This window comes from Carcharodon carcharias, chromosome 1 (genome assembly GCF_017639515.1).
Source record: "Carcharodon carcharias isolate sCarCar2 chromosome 1, sCarCar2.pri, whole genome shotgun sequence".
NCBI classification, from domain to species: domain Eukaryota; kingdom Metazoa; phylum Chordata; class Chondrichthyes; order Lamniformes; family Lamnidae; genus Carcharodon; species Carcharodon carcharias.
Genome location: NC_054467.1, coordinates 76759039 through 76781163, shown reverse-complemented (window position 1 = coordinate 76781163; position 22125 = coordinate 76759039). Strand labels below are relative to the sequence as shown.

General features: G+C 43.3%; 1 protein-coding gene across 3 annotated transcripts in view; it reads right to left on the bottom strand.

Annotated features, from left to right (window-relative positions):
* Window positions 1–22125, bottom strand: part of klhl2 (kelch-like family member 2) — a 151659-nt gene that overhangs the window by 65353 nt on the left and 64181 nt on the right. The window contains exon 1 of one of the 3 annotated variants that reach the window (XM_041189947.1): window positions 904–973. The exons of the other annotated variants lie outside the window; for them this stretch is intronic. The gene's annotated coding sequence lies outside the window, so the exon portion shown is untranslated. Of the gene's footprint in view, window positions 1–903; window positions 974–22125 lie in introns of those variants that run through there. 3 annotated transcript variants of the gene reach the window in all.

The window sequence follows — 22125 nt, the reverse complement described above, 5'->3', positions numbered from 1 at the left end:
AGCAGTTTCTCTTTGTTTCATTCCACTGGCAATCACTTGAGCCAGGTTCTCACATTAAGGATGAACACTGGGTCACGATACCAGAGGCCAATCAATGGAAATGTCCCCTGGCAAAATCAGAACTTTTAGGCAGTGGAGAAAATGGGAAGAAAATTGGGGTTGTTTTGAGTGGTGCCAGTGGGGTAATTTTTTTCCAAATTTTGCCACTCCTCCCTCAATTTCCTTCCCTTCTTTCATGAAGGCAATACATCATAATGGCATATAGTGCCAGGAGTGCCACCAGCCCTCATAAAAAAAGTAATTTTTCACACCATGCAGACACCACAGGCATAACAAACTTTACCATTATATACACTTGCACTTCAGTTGTGGAGGTGGACTTCGATGAGTGGCGCAATTGATCTGATCCAATGTTTCCCAAACTAATTTTCCAATGTGACCCGATTTTAACACTTGAAAATTAACATGACCCCAGATGCCATCCAAAACAAAACAGCCATAAAGCAGCACAATAACATTCGGTACATAATTATTAAAGTTTGCATTTTAGCAAATAAACATATGATCAACATATAATGCATCATACAAATATGAAAATACTTTGCAAAAATATTATTTATGTACTGATGTAAGTTTCAGCCAAGATCTCCATTTAACTCAGTGAAAACCCTCTCGTATGTGCACACACATTTACTCAACCACCCACCACCCACCCACACATGCAACAGCCCCTCTTCCCAACCCCCTCCACCACACCCACACGTACGCGCGCACGCACACACTCAAAAACGCACATGACCATCTCCTTTCCCCCATCTTTAGTCTAGTTGCCAGTGTCTGTGAAGCAGTCACTAACCTGGGGTAAGAAGCAGAAATGTGGCTAAGTTTGAAGCCGCCACTCACCTTCCTGGCTCAACCGTACGACTTCCCAAGTTTTCCCGTCAGTTCCAGTCAGTCTCTGCGGGCCTCGAGCTGCATCAAGTCGGTACTCTACATCCCTGGACCACTCAAACTTGCTGCTAAAAGTTTTCTGAAGTTAAAAAGAACATTTTGGGCTCACCGTCCACCCTATTCTGTTTGATGGACTAGATCCAGTGGGTCCAGGGCTGTCCTGCCACTGCCTCGGGGTCCAGATAGCATCATCTCTTCTCCATAGTCGTCACTGCTGTTCAGGGGAGGGTAGCTCACGACTCCAAATGTGACCTCTGCAGCCTCATTGGGGGGGTCACTACCCACAGTTCAGGAACCACTAGTCTGATCTTTCCTTCCCTAACCCCGGGAAGGGATGGTCAATTAATCACCAAGATGGCCACCAGCCAGGCAGAGGTCAGTGCATTATAACACAGATGAGGGATCAAACCTTGGACCTTTCCAAATATCTCATGTTTTTTTTAAATACTTCAAATCCATCTTTAAACAAATATTGTTCCAAACAAAAAAAGAAATACTCTTTAAAGTTCTTCTTAGAGTGGCCGTTCAATTCCCTCACATGATTCAGTCCACAGACAAAACTGCAGGTCAATGAAAGAACTAATTCTCTTCTTTGGGGAAAGTGGTCTTGGACCTTGGGTATCAAGCTGAGAGCACTGCAACTACACCTTTTAGCATTATTATTGATAAAAGTTATCAAGTTAAAGATCGCACAAATTTAAAACCTGTTAGCCCCAGAAATATTAAGTAGTATCTTAGAAAGTAAAATTTGCAAAATCTTTCCAGCATTTTCTATTTATACTTTGGATTTTCAGCATCTGTAGCATGTTGCCTTTTGCACAAGTGTATAATTTACTTCCTGGAATATCTACCTTGTAGAAGTTCTGCTCTTCTCTCAGATAGGCTTTCAGTTAGTCTCTTTCAACTTGTTCAACTTCATTACTTACTGTTTATTTTGCATGTTTGACCAGTATCCACGAAAACTCACTTTCACAGCCACATTTGCTTCCTCAGCAACTGTCTCTGGCTCAGACTTATCCCATGGTGATTCTAATTGAAATTCCAGCCTTTATGCTTTTGATCCAACCAAGAGTGCAGATAATCGACAAGAGTTTCAGCATTCTCTCACCACCTGCTAAGGGCCATGCTCAATGCTATGAGCTGTCATATAGATGCCTTTGACCTCTCATTTCAGCAGCACTGACTCACTATCCCAATCCTGGCCCATATTCCATTTCAGCCTGTGCCTCATCTGGCACTATTTTTTTCTTTCTTTCAGATGTCAAGGACTGCAAGCTTCAACAATTCTCAGATATCAATGCCCCACTGGATCCTTCTTCCCTTTAACTTTCCTCTTATCCCACCCCTCCCTTCAACCACAACTCTTCTCAGGTATTTACTACACCCTCTGACCCTGAGTGATCAATCCTCAGCAAAGGACCGAGCTTCATTTCCTTATGACCCATTTCAATGAATCTTAAGCTCTGCAAAACTCTTTTTTTGTCACTTTCATCTCAGTGCTCATTACATTGGTCAGCAACACCCTCACCCCCCCACCCCACTAAACTCAGTGGACCCATTTGTTACTTGCTGTACATCTTGTTTAGCTTGCCGTACTTTGCAAGCCAGTGCATTAAAGAGTTGTAGAATCCATTTTGTTTTGTTAGTTCGGTTGAAGTAAAATAAACAAAAGCACAATGTTCAATCGCTTCCTTGCCTACGTGAGTACTGATTAATCTTTAATAAGTTATCAGCCGTACCAATATTAAAACTTAACAAATTGACGAGGAGGTTGACAGATCTTTGCGGTAATGCCACTCGAAAAGTGAAACTAAAGTGAAGAACTACTAAAGGAAAATTACTAGTTAAAAAGAAATGCCCACCTGCCAATACTCGAAGCGCAAGTTCAAAAACAGCAAGATCCTGCAAAGTTAAAAGGAAAATAAAACAAAGATTCACCCGGAAAAGAGTTGCTGCGGTTCTAAATGTATTAAAAGTTGTTTTTTTTTTAAAAAACAGCCCACGATTGCAGGAATCCCGAAAAGCACGGGAAACTCAAAGCGCAAAAAGCTGATGAGGTCCAAAATAGACAGGACCTGCAGAGCTTAAGGAGTAGAAAATGGAAAGGAGCTCCTGCAGAGTTTTCTTTAAAAAAGATTTCAGAAAAAGCGAAGCAGCCCTTTTGCCGGTGAGCCCACCAAGGTCCTGAAAAGCGCAAGCAAAATCACAGAGCCAGAACCGACAAATTGCTGACAGCTGCAGAGAAAGCCTGAAGTAAAAACAGTTATAGCTCTTAAAGCAGCAACACATTTAAGGCAGAAAATGACTACAATAACTGGACTTATGGGACTTTTTGATGAGACCGTTGAACAGTGGAGCTCCTACACCAAAGGCTTTGAGTTTTTTGCCCTTGCAAATGGAATTGAAAATGCTAAGAATGTGGCACTGTGATGAGAGATAAAACATTTCACTTATTAAGAAAGTTGATGCAACCTGACAAACATGGCACAGAACCATATATGAGGATCTGTAAAAGTCCTGGAGATGTATTTTTCTCCTAGGCCACTTGTCATAACAAAAAAATTTAGGTTTCACAAAATAAACTAAGAGGGGGAAACATTTGTTCAGTACGCTACAGTACTTAAAAAGCTCACTGAACATTTTAAATTGAAGGAAGTACTGAACAATACCCTCCGCGACAGGTTGGTCTGCGGCCTTCGTTCTGAAGCAATCCAGAAATGTCTCCTGACAGAAGCTAACCTTACTTTGCAGAAAGCCATAGAGACTGCAGTTGCCATGGAGCTGGCTTCAAAAGAAGCACAGCAGCTGAGTGCATCAACTCACATGCACAACATGACAGCTGAGGGTGCACACAAGATAGCAAGCAGCCGAGAATGTTACCGTTGTGGAAAGCCTGGTCACCATCTATCTGAATGTTGGTGCAGTGTGTTGAATGCCGTCAGTGTGGCAAGAAGGGAAACATTGAGCGCGCCTGTAAACACAAAAAAGTAACAGGGAATCCGAAAAGCAAACCAGAGGAAAAGAAATCTACAGTCTGGCGTAAAAGTAAGAAAAATCTGCATGTCATACAGCAGGAATGGATGGACCAGAGCGACACTAAGTCTGAAGAAGGGCCGTTCCACATCTTGTCAGTGGCAGATGGTTCACAGGACCACTGGGTAACACCGCTGTTGGAGGACCAACCAATACATATGGAACTGGATACAGGGGCAGCAGTTTCTCTGGTCCCAAATGCTGTGTATAAGAAGAAGCTTAAACATCTTCCCTTGACGTCTGCAAAAATGGTTCTGAAAACACATACAGGGGAATCTGTACCTATGATGGGCAGTATGATGGGCTGAACAGAAGTTAAGGTGGAACTAAATGGACAGGACGGCTAAGCTACCACTGTTTGTGGTGAAAGGCAACTACCCAGCTACCCAACAACCCTCATGTTTCAAATCCACTCAGGGTTACAGGTATCTCCAGGACATGCAACATTCCTCGGACTGCTGTTCTCATCACATCCCGAGATCCACACCCAGTGCCTCACACCGCCATATGTGCACACTCGGCTTTTCTCTCCAGCAGCACTGACTCACCCTCTCTCAAAGCTGTCCATATCCCCAGATTAATTTTATTCTTCATCTCATCCAACGTATTAACAAGAAACTTTTTCTCTTCCTTTCAGGTGTTAAAGAACGCAAGCTACAACAGCTTATTGATACCGCCGCCCATCCGGGACCCTCCACCCCTTCCCGTCCCTCTGACCCCAACCCTTCTTCTAATCCCACTCCTTGTTATGTATTCACCATATCCTCTGACCTTCCCGTCTCTGATGCTGAATGTCAAGAGAACAAGAACTAGAGGGCACAGATTCAAATTAACTGGCAAAAGGAGTAAATGTGATGAGGAAAAAAAAATTCACGTGGAGGGTGGTTGGCATCTGGAACAAACTTCCTGAAAGGGTGGTGGAAGCAGGTTCGACGAAAGTATTCAAAAGGGAATTGAATTGCTTTCTAAAAACAGAGAATCTGCAAGGTTACAAACAAAGGGAGTGGGGCTAGGTGGAATGCTGTTTCAGAGTGCCAGTGCAGGCTCGATGAGCCAAATGGCCTCCTTCTGCACTATAAAGATACTGTGATACTGTGTGGTCCTGTTCTATACTCAGCAAAGGGCTCAGTTTCATCCCTTTACACCCTCAACTCAATGAATTTCGGACTCGGCACGATGCCGAAATCCTTCCATCGCTTTCGTCTCCGTGCTCACTTCTTTGGGCAGGAGTTCTCCCCCCATTCAACAGATCCTTTCACCCACCTCCAGTATTCTCCCCCTACCTGGATCCCTCCCTCTGGCCTCTTACCTCATGATCTTTTCATCTAAAGCTGTCGGCATGACATTGGCCGTCTTAATTTCTCTACTCCTGTCACCCACTCTAACCTATCTCCTTCTGGACTTGCTGCACTTTGCTCCCTCAAATCAAACCCTGACTTTGTCATCAAACCTGCCAATAAGGGTGGTGCTGCTGTTATCTGGCGCACTGACTTCTACCCTGCAGGGGCTGAGCGCCAACTCTCAGACACATATTCTTACCTCTCCCGGAGCATGACCCCACCACCAACATCAAGCTATTGTGTCCAGGACTGTCTGGGATTTCAAAAAGCACAAGGAGAGCGAGGGGAGCTCATTTACAAAAGAGCGCGGAGAGTGAGGGGTGCTCATTTTAAAAAGAGCACGGAGAGCGAGGGGAGTTCATTTTAAAAAGAGCACGGAGACCGAGGGGAGCTCATTTTAAAAGGAGCGCGGAGAGCAGCTGATTGGTGAGTAGGAATGGTGAGTATTTCTAGTCTTTAAAGGAAAATTAAGGTGTTTAGTTTTGTGTTTAGGTCTCTTGTCTTTATTTTTTCTTTCCTAAAAATAGCATAAGTATAGGATTGATGCTGCTGCAAAAAATAATTACAATAAATTGTATAGAGCAGGGATACTAAAGCAATTCAAAACTAAATTAAAAACAATAGCAATGGCAGGATGGGTGATGTGTTGCTACTGCAGCATGTGGGACCTGCTGGACATCAAGGTGATCCAGAGAGAAAACATCTGTAGCAAGTGTTGGCAGCTCAAGGAACTTCGGATCAGAGTTGAGGAGTTGGAGTCCGAACTACAGACATTGTGCCACATCAGGGAGGGGGAAAGTTACCTGGACACTTTGCTCCAGAAGGCAGTCACACCCCTCAGACTAGGTAATTCAAACTTGGACTGTGATCAGATGCAGGAGGGTGTGACTACAGGTGAGACAGGTATGGGGGCCTAGGGGGGTAGCATTCGAGGATCCTCTGCCCCTGCAACTGTCCAACAGTTACGAGGCTCTTGCAAGCTGTGTGGATGAGAGCAGGGACGATGAACAAACTGACCACAGCACCGTGGTACAGGGAGCCATTCAAGTTTGGGGGGGAAAATAGGAATGTAGTAATGGTAGTGGGCAGTATAATTAGTGGGGATAGATACTGTTCTCTGCAGCCATGAACTTGAGTCCTGAAGGCTGTCTTGCCTGCCTGATGCCAGAGTTAAGGACATTTCTTCAGGCCTGGAGAGGAACTTGGATTGGGAGAGGAGGGATCCAGTTGCTATCATCCACGTTGGTACCAACGACATTGATAGGACTAGAAAGGAGATTCTGTAGCTGTTTCCGGTGCATTCCCACCGAACAAAAGATGTGAGTGACACCCAGTGACATGAGGACACACACCCGACGTCACTGCGTGTCATTTTGTACGTCGGCACGCTGGGCCCACCCCTGCACACTGACATGAGAATTCTGGCCTTGAATTTCTAAAAGGCATTTGATATGGTACCACACATCAGGCTACTTAAAAAGAAATGAGCCCATGGTGTTGGCGGTAATATATTAGCATGGATAGAGGATTGGCTCGCTAATAGAAGACCGAGAGTTGGATAAGGGGGGCATTTTCAGGATGGCACCCTGTAACAAGTGGAGTGCCACAGGGATCAGTGCTGGGCCACAATTATTTACAATATATATTTATGACTTGGATGAAGGAAGTGAATGTATTATTGCCAATGACACAAAAATAGGTGGGAAGCAAAGTGGTGGGGTTGACTCAAAGTCTGCAGAGGGATATAGACAGGGAAAGTGAGTGGGCAAAAACTTGGCAAAGGGAATATAATGTGGTAAAATGTGAGGTTATGCACTTTGGCAGGAAGAATAGAGGGGCTGAATATTACTTAAATGGAGAAAGACTGCAAAAAGCTGCAGCACAGAGGGATTTGGGGGTCCTCATGCATGAATCACAAAAATCTAGCATACAAGTTCAGCAGGTAATATTGAAAGCAAATAGAATGTTGGCCTTTATTTCAAAGGGAATGGAGTATAAAAATAGGGCAGTCATGCTAAAACTATACTAGGCACTAGTGAGACCAAACCTAGAGCACTGTGAACATTTCTGGTCCCCTTATCGAAGGAAAGGTCTTCTGGCACTGGAGGCAGTCCAGAGAAGGTACACTAGGTTGATCCCAGGTATGGAGGGTTTTTCTTATGAGGAGAGGTTGAGTAGGTTGGGCCTATAATTCCTTGGAGTTTAGAGGAATGAGAGACGACCTTATTGAAACATAAGATTCTTAGGGTTCTTGACAGGGTAGATGCTGAGAGGTTGTTTCCCCTAGTAGGAGAGTCTAGGACCAGGAGGCATAATCTCAGAGTCAGGGGTCGCCCATTTAAGACAGAGATGAGGAGGAATTTCTTCTCACAGATAGTGAATCTGTGGAATTCTTTACCGCACAGGGCTGTGGAGGCTGGGTCGTTAGGTATATTCAAGGTTGATACAGATTTTTAATCAGTGAGAGAATCAAGGGCGAAGCGGAAAAGGCAGGAAATTGCAGTTGAAGATTATCAGATCAGCTATGATCACATTGAATGGCAGAGTAGACTCGATGGGCCAAATGGCCAACTTCTGCTCCTATGTCTTATGACCGTCACTGACCTCATCTCCTTTGGAGACCTTCCCTCCACAGCTTCCAACCTCATTCTCCCAACCCTGCATAGCCCGCTTCTACCTCATTCCCAAAATCCACAAACAGTACTGCCCGGTATCAGACTGTTCCTGCCCCACAGAAATAATTTCTTCCCATCTTGATTCCATTCTCTCTCCCCTTGACCAATCTCTTCCCACCTACATTCATGATTCCTCTGGTGCTCTATGTCGTATCAATAATTTCCAGCTTCCTGGCCCTAACCGCTTCCTCTCCACCATGGACGTCTAGACACCTCCATCCCCCACCAAGATGGACTGAGGGCTCTCTGTTTCTCCCTTGACAGAGGCCTGAGCAATCCATATCCACCACCACTCTCCTCCACCTGGCTGAACTTGTTCTCTCACTGAACAATTTCTCCTTTATTTGGAGGAAGCAAGACAAGTGAAAAGGTATGGCTATGGGCACCCGCATGGGCCCCAGTTATGCCAGCCCTTTTGGGAGGTATGTGGACCATTCCTTGGTCCAGTTCTACTCAGGCCCCCTCCCACAACTCTTCTTTCAGTGCATTAATGACTGTATCAGTGTCGCTTCATTGTCTTGTCTGGAACTGGAAACATTTAACAATTTTGCTTCTAAAGTCCACCCCTCTATTACCTTCAAATGATCCATCTCTGACACTTCCCTTCCCTTCCTTGACCTCTGTCTCCAGTTCTGATGATAGACCGTCCACCAAATTCATTACAAGCCCACCGACTCCCACAGCTACCTCGAATACAGTTCCTCACACCTTGCTACCTGTAAGGACTCCATCCCATTATCAGTTCCTCCACCTTCCTCACAAATGTTCTGATGATGCCACATTCCAATTGGTGCTTCTGATGTCTTCCTTTTTCCTTAACCAAGGCTTCCCCCCCACCACTGTGGTTGACAGGGCCCTCAACCAGGTCTGCCCTATCTTCCTCACATCTTTCCCTCCCTCCTAGAACTGTGATAGGGTCCCCCCCACCACCCCTGCCCTCACTTTTCACTTTAACAGCCTCCACATTCAAAGGATCATCCTCTGCCATTTCTGCCAACTCCAGCATGATGCCACCACCAAACACATCTTTCCCTCAACCCCCCATCAGCATTCTATGGGGACCACTCCCTTTGGGACACCCTAGTCCACTCCTCCATGACTCCCAACTCCTCATCCCATTCCCATGGCATTTTCCGATGCAATCGCAGAAGGTGCAACCCCTGCCCCTTTACCTCCTCACCATCCAAAGCCCCAAACACTGCTTTCACATGAAGCAATGCTTCATTTGCACCTCCTTCAATTTGGTCTACTGCATTCGCTCCTCCCAATGCCGCCTCCTCTACACTGGGGAGACTAAACGCAGACTGGGTGACCACTTTGCGGAACACCTTCGCTCAGTCCGTAAAAATGACCCAGACCTCCCTGTCGCTTGCCATTTCAGCATACAATCCTATTCTCAAGCCCACATGTCCGTCCTTGGCCTGCTGCAATGTTCCAGTGAAGCCCAATGCAAACTGGAGGAACAGCACCTCATCTTCCGATTAGGCACCTTACTGCCTTCTGCACTTAACATAGAGTTCAACAACTTTAGCCCATGAATTCTCTCCTCCCTCTTGACCCCTTTTTTAATACCATTTTTAATTTATATTTATTTATTTTTAATTGTTTTATTTATTTGTTCATTTTTTATTTTAGTCCTTTTTCCCCAAACACTCGCTCCCACCACAGGACACTTGTTTTTACATTTTGCTTTCACAGAGTGCTGATCCTTGTTCTGCTATTAACACCTTCTGCTATCTTATCTTTATGCCAGTATAGCACCTTCTTTACTATTTACCACTACATTAATGCTCCCTTTGTCCTGTGACAGTGGCATCTTTGTTAAACTCTCCTTATATGTCACCTATCTCTGCGTTCTATTGCGTTCCACCTGCTCCAAACCCTCCTAAACAGTATAAAATCCATCATATTTTTAACTTTAGCTCTGAAGAAGTCATACAGACTCAAAACATTAACACTGTTTCTCTCTCCACAGATGCTGCCAGACCTGAGTTTTTCCAGCATTTTCTGTTTTTATTTACCCAGTTTTGGCTGACTGGTCATGGCTTGAGAAGATCCGGTTAAACTGGGCAGAAGTACACAGCATTGCAAAAGAAGGAACTGGTCTGACAGCTGTTATTAAAAAAAACGCTGTTGTTTTCAAAGGAGATTTGGGAAGCATGAAGGGAATCACCATAAAACTGAATATCAAAGCTGACTCTCAACCAAATTTCTGAAGGCCAGAACCGTGCCTTATGCCATACAACCCAAAGTCGAAGCTGACCTGGAACGTCTGCTCAGGATAGAGGTCTTGGTACCTGTCCCCCATAGCGAATGGGCAACACCCATCATTCCAATGCTCAAGAAGGACCACTCCATACATATCTGTGAAGATTTCAAGGTTACTGTTAACCCCAAATAGTGTGAACAATATCCACTTATCCATATTGAGGACCTTTTTGCTGGCCTGGACAGAAATTCAGCAAAATAGGTCTACACCAGGCCTACTCACAATGTATGTTGATAAGAAGTCACAAGAATATCTGGCCATCACAACGCACAAGGGATTGTACTGATATTGCCGGTTGCCTTTTGGAATAACATCAGCTCCAGCCTTGTTTCAGAGGGCCATGGACCAGGCTTGCCCCTGGGGTTCAGTGTTACCTTGACGACATCTTGGTAACAAGCAAGATTGATGAGGATCATCTCAAAAACTTGGATGCCCCCCTACAAAGTCTAGGAGTATGGCTTACAGGTTCGTAAAGACAAATGCAAGTTTTTTCAGCCGTCTGGAATATTTGGGGCACCTCATTGATGCTGCTGGGCTTCACATAGCACCCTCCAAGGTCAAGGCTGTTGTGCTGCTCCAGCTCCTCAGAATATCAGCCAGCTTCACTCATTCTTAGTGCTGCTGAATTATGAGATTTATTCCACAGTTGGCAACCCTGCTGAAACCCCTGCACGAGCTTGTGTGTCAAAACCTGGGAAATGGACAGAAGCCTGTGATGCTACATTCAAGAACACTAAAGCACCACTGACAGATTCCGAGGTCCTGACGCACTTTGAACCCTCCTTATCTCTATAACTCGCATGTGTGCATCACCTTATGGAGTTGGGCAATTGTTTCACACTAAATGCCTGCAGGTGTGGAGGGGCCCATCGTGTTAACTTCACAGTCTTTAAGCAAGGCAGAGAGCCAATACACTCAAATCGAACACAAAACATTGGGAATCATTTTCAGAATCTGAAAATTTCACTTGTACCTGTTTGGACGGAAATTCACGCTGATGACTGATGGCTGACCACTTCACCTCAGTATTCAGTCCACAGACAGGCATCCCTTCTTTAGCTGCAGGCAGGATGCAGCATTGGGCAATGTTAAGTGCTGACGCATATGACATCAAATATCGAAAATCCACCTTGCATGGCAATGTGGATGGTCTTTCAAGGTTGCCACTACCAGTCAGCCACATGGACACTGCTCAGAAAGACATCATCTACTTTGCACAAGTGGAGAACACACCCATCACTTCAGTCCAAATCAAGGCAACCACTCGAGTGGACCCAACATTGTCCAAGGTCATAGACCTTGTGATGCATGGCAATTCTTCCCTGAACTTCCAAGTCTCACCTGACCTTCATCCTTACATTCTAGAAGGATGGAGTTATCAGTTGCTTATTATGACGCAGCTGATGGTAAAGGCTGAGCTGTTCAAATCCCAGGGGGAAAACATGAAACAATTGTCATAACCCATTTTTGCAATTTGTATGTTTTGAGATGCAGGTTTTGAATTCAGCAGTAATAAGACCACCGAGTCTCAAGGGAATAAATTAAACATTTATTAATACAAGAAAGATTGTAAACACATACATACATCTACAAAATTACTACTATAACAACTACAAAAATCCCCTAATTAACCTGACTGTCAGTTACACCCCCATTAAGGCAACAGTAAATCCCAGATTTAAAAAGACACCTGGCAAAGCACACCCTGGGCAGTCACATTCAAAATTAGTTTCTTTCAGCTCTGGGTTCCTTACAGACAGCAGCTTGAGGCTTACAGGCTGGCAGCTTCTCACACTTGTTGATCTTAAAATTTCTCTCCCTTACACACAATCTCCATTCTCCTGTATACATACCTTTCTCTTGGAAAGTAAATTTTCCATTGTATCACTACGCTTTTAACTTCACCTCTAACAATAACATTCTTTCATCCCACCAATTTTATTAGTAAGCTGAAAAAAATAAACACTTACTTGGCATTTTCTAGCTAGTTATAAGATTTCACCCGCAGTCTTGAATGCTTTCTTAATGCAAATTTACATTTTATCTTCTATCCTCCTTACATTTACCATTTTAAGATCAACAAGTGTGAGAAACATGCCTCAATTGGCGCACCCCTCCATCCATGAGACTGGCCAGAAAACCCATCAAAGCTGAGGAGATACAACACCTGCCCTTCCACTTCATCCCATCACAACATCCAGGGCCACAAACATCCCTTCCAAGTGAAACAGTAATTTACTTGTACTGCTTTTAATTTAGTATACCACATTCACTGCTCACGACCGTCTGCTCTGCACTGAGGTAACCAAATACAGATTGGTCGATCGCTTAGCTGAGCGCCTCCATTCTGGCAAGCATGACCCCGAGCCTCAAGACAGCTGTCGTTATACTTCTCTTCCCCACTTCCAACGACCTCCCTGCCCATGACCTCCTATACTGTTCTGTTTCATCAGAATAGAATAGAAGCTGAAGGAACAGCGCCTTATCCGTCAACTTGGCACTTCAGAGTCTTCTGGACTCAGAATTCAACATTTTCAGATCATAACTACTTTTTCTTTCCCCAGACAGCAGATACTGGCAATGATTCTGCTCTTCGTTAAAGCAGTCTTACCTTCCACCTTGTCACAGGCCTTCCCTTTTCTTCTTTCCTCCCTCCTGCCTTTCCCTGCACCTATACTAGCATATACCTGTTAGATGTCTAATGTTTTCCAGTTCTGACAAAAGGTCATAGGTCTGAAATATTAACTGTCTCTCTCTCTCTCTCTCTCTCTCTCTCTCCCCACAGATGCTGCCAGGCCTGCTGAGTATTTCCAGCATTTTCTGTTTATGAGGAATGGAAGTGACTTCTGATAAGATCAATTAAAATGGTTATCATCACAAGTACAGTCACCTATTGTCCAACTAAATGGTCAATGTCCTGAGAGTTTGGCGTGAATTTTCACAAACAAGCAAGACTTGGAGAAGTGTAAAGAGTTATTAGAAAGTTTTCAGAAGGATTTACAAAATCTTTGAAAGTTCAGAGAGAGGGTAAGAAGAAAACCTAATTGTTAAATGGAAGGCAGTACATGGAGACAAGGCATGAGTATCAATGTTCACTCATACAAGGCCTTGGTATCTAGTGTGATGGAGTCACAGGGAATTAAAATGCAGCTGCTGCAGAACTGGACAGAATATGATGTGCACCTAGGCTGCTGTCAGGAGAGTGGTAGCAGTTAATTATTGACATCTTTTATGGTTAGGTGGTATTGTTCATTGTGCCACTCTTGAAGAGCTCCTCGCATATTGGCTACTTAGCATGGGTTCAAGTTTACACGTCACTTGTCGAAACAATCATCCTCACAGACAAAAGGGTTTTAACCAAGCCACCACCCTTTCAGGAAGAGTTGTTTGACTATAGAGATTGCAAGTCAGCAGAAAGGTTCTCTGGAGTCCTGGCTTCAAATCAGTTAACTTCAGAGAATATCTAAAACACATAGTAGGGTACAGACTTGCAAAATACAGCATGCCAGAAGTCCAAATGCTTTGTGCTGAATGTCAAGGCAACCAACATATTGAGATTTTTGTATGCTCTCAATAACTATCCATGGTACAGCTCTCATTAATATGTATCCCTTAATCGCAGCTCTGCTAACAGGGCAAGCATGCCAAAATGACATTTTTCTTTCCACATCCTTCTGTTCTCCAGCCACCAACATATACATACATATATTTATATATACTGCTGAACTGTATAACCATCAAAGTTCACTTAATGGTTAGCATACAGAGAAAGAACACATTGTTTCAACAATATACCCACGCCATCTCTTCAGATACCGCAAACTATAAAATTACAGAGTACCTTTCTTCCACCCAACCACCCAAACATCAAAAATCATAAGCTTATGCAAACAATTTCACAATAAAGCATGGGGTCAACAACAGCTTATATTTATATAGAACCTTTCATGTAATCAAACATCCCAAGGTGCTTCACAGGACCATTATAAAACGAAGTATGACACCAAGCCACATAAGCAGACATTAGGTCCGATGACCAAAGGCTTGGTCAAAGAGATGGGTTTTAAGCATTATCTTGAAGGAGGAAAGTAATAAAGAAGCAGAGAGGTGTAGGGGGTATTCTAGAGCTTGGGCCATGGCAACTGAAGGCCACCAATGACAAAATCGAGGATGCTCAAGAGGCCAGAATTAGAGGAGCACAGTTATCTCAGAGTTGTGGGTTTGGAGATTACAGATACAGGCGAGGGACGAGGCCATGATGGAATTTTGAAAATAAAGGTGAGATTTTTTAAATCAAGTAGTTGCTTGACCAGGACCTCAGGAAGTCAACAAGCACAGGGGTGAAAAGGGAATGAGATTTGGCACAAGACATGAGCAACAGAATTTTGGATGACCTCAAGTTTACAGAGGATAGAACGTGTGAGATCTGCCAAGGCTGGATTGGTCAAGTCTAGAAGGAACAAAGGCAACGGTAATATTTAAATATTCTTTAACTTTCCACAAAGCTGTACATTCCCCAAGGATGGAATAAATAAACAAACATATCGTTTGGAATTGTACGAAGCCATACCAACCAGGGAGTTCCCAGTTTGACTCTAGTGTATGCTTAACAATCTGGCATCAACCATGGGGGCAGGGGGTAGGTGAGGGGAAGTGGAGAAAATTCAGTGAGGTTCTGAACTCCTAATAGTTATATTGTGACCCTCACAGGAACGTGTCTGGACTTCAGCAATGGTAATATTGGACTCAATTTTATTACTAGTCTGCTTTATATTGGCTGTCCTGACTCATGCACGAAATCTACTGCACTTGTGGACAGTAAATGAGGGGGGACTTTCACTTACATAGCATATTTCTCAAATATCTCAAAACACTTCTCATATAATAAATCTACACAAGTACAGCAGTTATTTTGGGTACAGAAAGATTCTACATAGAAATAAGATGAATGACCAGTTAATCTATATCCATATTCTGTTGGTTGAGGGATGATCATCAGCCAGTGCACCAAGAGAATTCCCTATTTCTTTTCAAATAATCAGCTCATCCATAGGGCCACTAAATATGATGACATACAAAACATTTTGTGTTTTACATTAGTGGACCAGTTGGTCTACTTTATAGCTAAACTAACCAACTGACTTCACCTGGGAAGAAATACCAAGTTCTTCAAGTGAAGTAACTTAGGTATGGATTAGCAGTCAAATGCAAGAGAAAAAAAGGAAAATAAAAAGTTCCTTGATATTTAAGGCTGCACTATCATAAGCAAAACAGCAACCTCAAAATGTCACGAAGCATTCAGATAGTACTGAATGCACAAAACAAGGCACAGACAGCAGAATGGAGTCATAGAATCATTACAGCACAGAAGGAGGCTACTCAGCCCATCGAGTCCATGACAGCTCTCTGTGTACAGCAATCCAGTCAGTCCCATGTCCCTGCTCTATCCTGCAAGTTTATTTCCCCAAGTATCCATCCCAATATCCTTTTGAAATAATTTATAGTCAACCGCTTCCACTACCCTCATAGACAGGAAGTTCCAGGGCATTACCACTCACTGTGTAAAAAGGTTCTTTCTCACACCATCCCTGCATCTCCTGCTCCAAACCTTCAATCTGTGTCCCCTAGTCCTTATATCATCAGCTAATGGGTACAGGTTTTTTTTGTCTACCTTTGCTAAACCTTTGATAATTTTCTACACCTCTATATCAAATCTCCCCTCAATCTCCTTTGCTCCAAGGAAAACAACTGCAGCTTCTCCAAACTAATCTTGTAACTAAAATTCCTGGAACCATTCTGCTAAATCTTCTCTGCACCTTCGCAAGGACCCTCAAATCCTTCCTGCTGACCAGAACTGGATGCCAAACTCCAGTTGTTTCCTAATCAGAGCTTCATAACACTTCAGCATAACATCTCCGGTTTTTCACTCAATACCTCTATTCATGAAGCCAAGATCCCACATGTTTTGCCAACTCCTCTCTCAGCATGTCCTGCCACCTGCAAAGATCTAGGCACATGAAATTCCAAACTCCTGTCCCTTTACGCTCTTTAGAACTGTTCCATTTACTCTATATTGCCTCTTCCAATCCCTTCTGTCAAAATGTATCACCTCAGATTTCTCAGTTTTAAATTCTATCTGCCATTCTACTAACCTAGCTATGTCCTATTGCAGCCAACTTGAATTATCCTCACTGTCTGCCATACCTCCAAGTTTACATTCATCAAAAAGGTTTTAGAAACAATAAATCAGGAAGAAAAAAATCAACAGACACTTGGAGGCGTTTGAATTAAATAAGGACAGCCAGCAGAGATTTGTAAATGTCAACCATAAATTGTCTAATCTAATTGAAATTGTTGATGAAGTAACAGAAAAGGTGGAAGAAGGGAAAGAAATGGATGCTGTCTGTACTGATTTTAAGAAAGCATTTGACAAAGTACCACATTAAAGGCTGGTTAACAAAATTCAGGCTCATGGAAAAGGAGGTCCTAGTACTGAGCCTTGGGAAACACCATTATCCACCAACCTTCTGTATGAAAAATAACCATTTACTATGACTCACTTCTGCCTTTAAGCTAAATTTTTATTTAAGCTGCCACTGATCCTCAAGTTCCATGAGCTCGAATTTTATTAACCAGCACTTTCACGTGCTACTTTGTCAAATGCATTCTTAAAGTCCATACAGACAGCATCCATTGCATTCCCTTAATTAAACTTGTTACTTCATCAAAAATTTCAATTAGCTTAGACAGATCGTGCTCAACTTTCACAAATCTGTGCTGACGCTTGTTAATTAATTCAAACCTCCAAGTTCCTGTTGATTTTTTTTCCTGATGATTCTAAAACATTATCCATTACTGATGTTAAATCGACTGGCCTGCCCTTACACCCTTTCTTGAATATTTGCCACTCTCCAATCACCTGACACTCCCCCATAACTGGGAAAGATTGGAAGATAATGGCAAGCCCTTAGGCCACCATCATCCCTACTTTCTTAAGCGACTTGGGAAGTAAGCCATCTAGACAAGGTGGCTTATCCACTCCAAGCATACCCAGCCTTTCCAGGACATTCTTCAACCCATCCATTAACTCTATCATTTCCGCTTCTTTTGATATTGTCAGCACCCTCTTCCTTAGTAAACACTAGTACAAAGTACTGTACTCATTAAGTATTCTAACCTTGCTCTGCACCTTTAAACACATATCATCTTCTTTGTCCTGAAAAGACCCCCACCCACTTCTTACTAGCTGCTATTACTTGTTGGTAGAAGATTTCTGGGTTGACTTTTATGTTAACTGCCATTCTACTCTCATATTCTGTCTTTGCCGATTTTATCCTCCCTATTCACTTCCCCTTTCAACCTATCGCATTTGCTCTGATTCTCACTTGAATAGGTGTGAAGAGTGTCAGGTTGTTGAACTGCTATACTATTCTCAGTATATTCTAACAGTAGGCCAATTTATACCAAAGTTTATCTTTCAGACTACAAGGCTTGGAAACAGATTTTATTTGAAGCTTCCAGGAAGTAGCTTTACTACCCCAAAAATGCGAAATGCATTTGCGAGCATTGTTTGAATGCAGCACGAAATAAAGCTGTAGTAATCAATTTGGTGGCACAGCACGCCGATTTATAATTCTCTATTATGTGGTAGTATGTGGATTTACGGCTACACATATTCTGACATCCCAATGCTAGCTGCAGCATCAAAAGTGCTCTCCCACAGCAAGGAAGAAAATCTAAAACCAAATGAAATCAACCTGATCATTGAGAGTTCCCAGCAGCTAGTAACAGAATGTAAGTGACAGAGAGCAAGGTGCAAATTACCTCCTAAAATGACATGTAGTGCAGAAGACAGCAATCCAAAAAAATGAAGAAAACAGGTTTTCAAACAAAGTGGCAGAAGTTTTTAAAATAAATAAATGCACACCAATTGATTGTTTTAAATTATCTATGGCAGGGTGCTGATGATTCTAAAACATTATCCATCACTGATGTTAAATCGACTGGCCTGCCCTTACACCCTTTCTCGAATATTTGCCACTCTCCAATCACCTGGCACTCCCCCAGAGGGTGCTGACAATTGTATTCAGCCATAGTCTGTCCAGCAGAATCATCAATTTTATCACAATTTTTGGTCCTTTTGCTGAATATGTAATCCTGAAGCCTGACTAATATTCCAAAGAACAAGTTCAAATTTCACCACAGCTGTAATAAAATAAGCTGATTCCAGTAAACTTAATGTGAAAGTCAGATTGTCATAAAAGCCTAATTAATTAACTAACATCGTTTAGGGAAGGAAAGTTCCCACCCTTACCCAGGTGGATTTATACATGGCTTCAATCCTACACCAGCATGGTTGACTCTAAACAGCCCTCACCAAAATCTATAAGCCAGTTGTGTCAAAACCGCTAAATTACAGCTGCTAGTAGCAATGCATAGCTTTAAGTTTAATTTATATTTGTATTTTGTGTACTAAGAAAGGTGAAACCTGGATTTAGTTTCATTTCAAGGTTTTTATGAGCTGGGTATCAGGAAGTCGGGGCCCTGCTAGTATACATGCATTTGTAATGAATTTTGACAACTCAAAGTGAAGAGATAGGTTACCAAGGGCTTTTTTTAACTTCAGTAAACTACTAATTAGGAAAAAAAAAGGTACTGTTGCCTAGCAACAAGGGTCCAAAAACACACAGAGACAGGGAAATACAGAAGGAAGGTCAGTTAATGCGTGCATACCATAGAGGGAAGGCAGAAGGTCTAACCTCTCTGATAAGAAATCCTGCAAGTCTGCTGGGGAACTGAGTTTAGGGAACTCATGGGCTTGCTCTGAAATTGAAGTAATAGTGAGTTTAGATTGTGGGTTTTGGATGTCTCAGGGACAGATACCAACTGAAAAAAAGCATTTAGTGAATGCTCAGGAGTACACCGGAAGAAAACTGTTTGAAACTGAGCTAACCCAAGGTTGTTGAGATAGTGGTTAAGCTTCACTGGTCTGTAAGGGTATTGCTGAGAGACAAGGGATAGTGAGAGTTTGGATCATTTTCTGGTTATCACACCTGCAAAGAAGCAACCAAGAGCAGAGGGGAATACAAATCAGAACTGAGGCTTGTGGTCTACACCACTTACCTGGGAGTTGGAGGGGTGGCAGAACCAGTCAGCTGCTCGGAACCAGCCCACGCTGAGTTTGAAAGGAGAGTGAGAAAAAACAAAGTGACATCACAGGAAAACTATACGTTCATTGGGTGTTAAGAAACAGCTGTTAGGGACTGTCTTTAAATTGCTGTAAATTAGAAAAGCGCATTATTTTTAAAGGAGTAGCTATATTTGGAATTAAGTGAGAAACACCAGGAATAAGGAAAAGTCAAGGTCGGTATAATAAAGTAATATAAATAAACCAAAGTAAACTCAAGTTAAGACATGGCAGGGCAGCTCAGTCGAGTGGAACGTGTGTCCTGTAATATGTGGGAAGTCAAGGACGCCACTGGTGTCCTAGATTATCACATGTGCAGGAAGCGCTGTCAGCTGTAGAACGTTGAACTCCAGGTTTCAGAGCACAAGCAGCAAATGGAGTCACTGTGGCACATTTGCGAGGCTCAGAGCTACGAGGATAGCACATTCAGAGAGGTGGTAACACCACAGCTTTGAAGCCTGGAGGCAAAAAGGGAATGAGTGCCCACCAGGCAGTCCAAGAGAATTGGGCAGGTAATGCAGGTGTCTCCTGGGGTCCCGCACACAAATCGGTTTTCCATTTTGGAAGCTGATGAAGGCACTGGTTCCTCAGAGGAGTGCAGTCAGAACCAGGTTTGTGGCACCACGAGCAGTTCGGCTGTACAGGAAGGGAGCAAGAAGAAAGGGAGAGCAATAGTGATAGAGGATTCATTAGTTAGGGGTGCACAGAGGTATTTTTTGCAGCCATAGACATGACTCCAGGATGGTATGTTACCTCCCTGGTGCCAGAGTCAAGGATGTCACCGAGTAGTTACAGGACATTCTTCTGGGGGAGGGTGATCAGCCAGAGGCCATGGTCCACATTGGTACCAATGACTTAGATGGGAAGGGGGATGTGGTCCTGGGATCAGAATTTAGGGAGCTAGGTCAAAAAATTAGCAAGCCAAACCTCAAATGTAGTAAGCTCTGGATTACTCCCAGTGCCATATGCGAGTGAGTATAGAAATAGGATGATAAGGCAGCTGAATGGCATGGTGGAAGGACAGTGCAGGAAGGAGGGCTTCAGATTCTCAGAACACTGGAACTGGCTCTAGGGAAGATGGCACCTGTATAAGCCAGACAGACTGCACCTGAATGGAGCTGGGACAGTTCTATGCGAGGTGTTTTGCTAGTGCTGCCAGGAGGGCTTTAAACTAACACGGCAGGGCTGTGGGAACCAGGAGAGAATGCTAGAGAGGAATACAAAGGTGCACAAAATACTGGGAGAGACAGATAGCACTGGTATAGAGAATAGTAAGTTAATAGATGCAGTCAGAGTAAGGGAGAGAGTCATGAAGTCTAAATCAGGGTTACTGTGCATGTATTTGAATACATGGAATATAGTAAATAAGATTGGGGAGTTATAAGCACAGATTGCCATGTGGAAATAGGATGTTGTGGAGATAACAGAGACCTGGCTCAAGGAAGGGCAGGACTGGGTGCTAAATATTCCTGGGAACAAGGTGCTCAGAAAAGTTAGGAATGGAAGAAAAGAAGGAGGGGCAGCAGTATTGGTTAAGGAGAGCATTGCAGTGCTGGAGAAAGAGGATGTGCCAGAGGGTTCAAGGACAGAATCAATTTGGCTACAGCTAAGGAACAAAAAGGGAGCAATTACATTGCTCACTATAGCCTATAGGCAGCCGACTAGTGCGAAGGATGTAGAGGAACAAATCTGCAGAGAAACTATAGAGAGATGCAGACAGAAGTGTAGTTATAATGGGGGATTTTAATTACCCAAATGTAGACCGGGACAGTGGTAGTATAAAGGGCAGAGGGGGACAAGAGTTCCTAGATTGCGTTCAGGAGAATTTTCTACAGCAGTATGTGTTCCATTCAACAAGAAGGGATGCATGGAGTCTCACGTCAGTGGTAGGGAAACTATTGGAGAAAATTCTGAAGGAGAGAATCTATCTCCACTTAGAGAGGCAAGGTTTGATCAGGGATAGTCAGCATGGCTTTGTCAGAGGGAGGTCATGCCTAACAAATTTGATTGAATTTTGAGGTGACCAGGTGTGTAGATTAGGATAGTACAGTTGATGTAGTTTATATGGATTTCAGCAAAGCCTTTGACAAGGTCCCACATGGGAGACTAATAAAGAAGGCAAATGCACATGGGATACAGGGAAATTTGATAAGGTGGATTCAAAATTGTCTCAGTTGTAGGAGACAGAGGGTGATGACAGAAGGATGCTTTAGTGACTGGAAGCCAGTGTCCAATGGCGTACCACAGGGATCTGTGTTCGGTCGCCTATTATTCGTCACTTATATAAACAACATCAATGACTATGTGGGGGGCAGGATTAGTAAATTTGCAGACGACACAAAGATTGGCCGGGTGGTTAACAGTGAGGTTGAGTGTCTTGGGCTACAGGAAGATATAGACAGGATGGTCAAATGGACAGATAAGTGGCAGATGGAACTTAACTCTGAAAAGTAAGAGGTGATACACTTTGGAAGGAGTAATTTGGTAAACAAGTATTCAATGAACGGCATGATACATGGATGTTCTGAGGAACAAAGGGACCTTGGCGTGTGTGTCCATAGACCTCTGAAGGCGGAGGGCCATGTTAGTGGGGTGGTGAAAAAGGCATATGGGACACTTGCCTTTATCAGTTGAGGCATAGATTACAAAAGTAGGGAGGTCATGTTGGAA